This window comes from Pteropus vampyrus, unplaced genomic scaffold (assembly GCF_000151845.1).
Source record: "Pteropus vampyrus isolate Shadow unplaced genomic scaffold, Pvam_2.0 Scaffold230, whole genome shotgun sequence".
Lineage (NCBI taxonomy): Eukaryota > Metazoa > Chordata > Mammalia > Chiroptera > Pteropodidae > Pteropus > Pteropus vampyrus.
The window spans coordinates 534012-537861 of record NW_011889011.1 but is presented as its reverse complement, the minus strand read 5'-3'; the positions used below and the strand labels follow the sequence as shown (position 1 = coordinate 537861).

At 44.2% G+C, this 3850-nt stretch overlaps 1 non-coding gene across 1 annotated transcript; it reads right to left on the bottom strand.

The window, feature by feature from the left end:
* Nucleotides 1-1342: 1342 nt before the first annotated feature.
* On the bottom strand, nt 1343-1461 carry LOC111728818. Its single transcript, XR_002775966.1, has one exon. It is a non-coding gene; the product is annotated as a 5S ribosomal RNA (ribosomal RNA).
* Between the last annotated feature and the right edge of the window lie 2389 nt (nt 1462-3850).

Genomic DNA, 3850 nt, shown 5'->3' with positions numbered 1-3850 from the left:
AATTCAGTTCAACCTAACTCTAAACCCCCTTCCACTCCTACTGCAACGGGCTGCCTAAAACAGTCTCCGAGGAAAAGTCCACATTCCTTTTCCTTGTGATCAGAAAGAAACCACAGCCGTGACAAAGGCTTCATAACATAATTCAGATACTCCCTACACAGGTGAGCGGCAGAAAACGGGATTAAAACAGGAAAAGCTCTTGTGAAGGTCTGAGAAAAAGAGAGCAAGAAATGACGGTTCTAAGACAGAATGAGGTAAAAACGACCCGGCAGGAGAGCCGGTGGCACAGGCGACAGCGCACGAGCGAAAGCCTGGCGTTCTGTGCCAGCGTGGAAAGTATGTCGGAAAAATAAGAATTGGAAGTGACAAACGTGTTCCAAATCAAGACAATCGATGGGGGGGAAAAACAATTACAGGGGGAAAGGTGCTTTCGATATACTTTCAAGTGGATGTCACGAGACACTGTTGAAATCATAAGGGAAAAACAGTGTATTGGAAGCCCTGGAGGTATATTCGCGGCATCCTCAGATCAGAGACCATAAGACAACCAACGCGTCAGAACAGACGGAGGACGAGCGAGGGGCGATTAGAGACAAAAGGTTTGTGGTCCCGGCTCTAAACTTGATGTTCTAGTAGCGTGAATAGACTTCTTCAAAAAGCAAACGGCCTAGGGAGAATATAGGAAGAAGCAACTGGGAACTTTCTAAAAGCTACTAAAAAAAAGGGATCAAAAGTCTAGGAGATCTTAGCTTGAGGACTTTTTTCTCCAGGGGTTCAAATTCTGGAAATCTTGCCTTACGGACAAAAGTTAGAAAAAACAAAAAACAAAACAAAACAAAAAACTACAGGAAACAAAACTTCAAAAAACATACCAGACGATTCTGTCCCACTACTTAAACCATTCGTATCTGAAAGCCTTTTCTTTTCCTTATAAATTAAAAAAAGAAGTTTACAGTCTCTGAACTTAAGTTACATTTGAACGCATCTCATAAATACTTCGGAAGTAAGTATGTTCAAACAGCACGGCAGATTTATGGGATGGATTTCAACGGAAAGAGCGATCAAAGGGCAGCTAAAATGTCGGCGTGGGGAAGAACGAACATCTTACACCGACCTGATCATCCATAACCAAATGACGTTATGTAGAAAATGACTAGTGCTTTCCCGGAGCATCATTTGCAGTGGGGCACGTGTGAGAAACGTGCCATGTCCCATCTGTACTTTGGGGAACAAAAGAGGAGAGAGGGGAGGAGAGGGGGGAAGCACCCGACCCTCTCCTTCCACCGCCTCTTAAACAGTCGTAGAAAGCAGTGTCTTTATTTATTTATTTTTATTTTTTATATGCCTATGGCACCTGGTCTTCCTAGGTGGTCTCCCATCCAAATACTAACCAGGCTCGACCCTGCTTAGTTTCCGAGATCAGACGGGATCGGGCACATTCAGGGTAGCATGGCCGTAGACTAGCAGAGTGTCTTTAGAGCCAGAAAAAGAGTCATCTGAATCCTGGTTGTGTCATTTGCTAATTTTAGGATTTAGGACAAGGGCATGGTCATCTTGACTCTTAGCTTCCTTACTTGCTAAATGGAGATGATGTACGCCTCCTCCAATGCCTGTTATAAAGGAAGCGCTGAGGTGTGTGGATGTATTACGAGACTTTGGAAAGAGTCCTTAGTGCAGAGCCTGTTCTTTTAGTACAGGGCACAACTGTCTTCTGAAAATAGTTCCCTAACTTTAGTCACCTAGAGCAGAGCTGAATTAAAGCAGCGTCCATCGTCTCGACAGACTGTAACTAAGACAGATTAGATGAGATGAGCGTAAATGCTAAACCAAGTAGTCTGTTTTTCTGGCTTCTGCTACATTTCATAATGCATAGAAAACTTCCAAGAACGAAGGGACATGATCAAGAATTTAGCTTATCTCCATTTTCCGAGATTTCATTATAAATTAGAAGTTCTGAAATGCATTGTTTTAATGACACCTATAACAGCATTAGAAATAAACAGCATATCAATAAACATTACTCGTAATCTGTATTACGAATAAACACCATAATGCACTGATAAGAAAACAGGTCACTAGTCATAGCGATTGATCCCCTGGAACAGAGGTCACTAAGGTGGACCATCGAAGTGAAACTCCTTTGAAAACCGGGGTCACAGAGCAGCCCATCCAGCTGTGAGCTCTGAATCCGGCTCGTGGGCGGAAACCCTACTCTCGGGCCCTGTTTCCGCCTCACGCCTTTATGCCGCTGCCACCTTTCAGCGTCACATGTCAGGGCGGCGAGCACGGTTTTCCTTGAGTGCAGCTCTAGGAAACAGCACCATGAAAACTACTATTCAATTAACCATCGGGACAAGGAGATCGCAAAATCATCCCTAGAACTAGACTGAATTTTCTGGATCTCGGCTCAACGTCAGTTGACCTTGCGCACACGATTTAACCTTTACTGGGCTGTTACAAGGATCTAGGTTATTATTAGCTATTACTATTTTTAAATTATTATTGATATCACATAACCTAGTGCTTGACCATATGCTGTCTGATATCATCCTTTATTAACTTCTTACATAGTTCTTAATGCCTAATTATCCTTTAATTTCTTTCTGATCAGAAGCCTCATTGAGCCTCCCCACATTCACCATGACAGTGTAAAACAGAGCCCAGGATTTCTGCTTTTTGTAATGACCGAGTAACATGCTACCAGACCAAGTGCCTTGCAGAAAACAACTGTAACATCTGAATTTCGTAGAGAAAGCAGATACTTGAAGACACAGAGGAGGGAACAAAAAAAAAAAAAAAGGAAGATTCTGGTAGGGCGTACACACCAGGAGGAGCAAAGACCTGTAAGCTCGATTTCACAGCTTTTAGCTTGCGGCCAGGTACACCGGCTGTGGCACGCAGGGCTGCAGGCGCACGGGTGGCAGAACCAGTCTTTCTAGCCCGAAGAAGCAAAACATCGAATCTGAGGGAACCAAAGCTGGGGGATCTCTGAAGGACAGGAGCCAGAATGGGAATCTCAAAGTTCCGTCTACCCACCTCTCCGGCTGACCGCTGCCCCCCGACGGTGCATAAGACGAAGCATCTCGGCAGAGGACAGTGTGACCTCCGCCCTTTGCGTGTGGCTGCACATACTGGCTCCCCTCCAAAGAACGCAGTGCGGAAAGGGTGATCGAGTGACACTTCTCCGTAGGGGAATCTGGGGAAAGGACTTCGGCCACACGATCCAGGCCAACAGCAGCAGAGCGAAGTCACGTCGACTCTGTGCTCAGTTGATAAGACCGACCGAATGAAAACGGCATTTTATCTCCGTGGTCTTCCTCTCGAAAACGCATGACCCTGGTCTACTCCCGAGAAAAGCATCAGACAAGACGCACTTGAAGTACGGTCTAAAAACTACCTGACTGGGACGCCAAAAACCAGGGAAGTCGGAAAAGCTGTCCCCACCCAGAGCAACCTAAGGAGGCATAAATATAATGACTGGATGCAGTGTGGTATTCTGAATCCCGAAAGAGAAAAAGGCCATTTGGCAAAAACAAAGAAAATCTGAGTGAAGTTTAGACTTTAGTTCATGAGAATTATCAACATTGGTTTAGTAATGATAACAAATGTAGTAGAACAACATAAGATGTTAAAAACTGGGAAACTGGGGGTGAAGTATACTGGGGACTCCCCGTACTATCTCTAAAGCTAAAACTGCTTTAAATAAAAGTTTATTTAAAAAAAAAAAAATCTGAACCAATTCCAAAGCTGGTGCCCAAAGAACAGATTTTTCGGTTCAAATCCAGCCAAAATAATTGCCTCATGAAACAAAAGAAACAACTGTCATCAGAGAAAAGACAACAGAATCCAG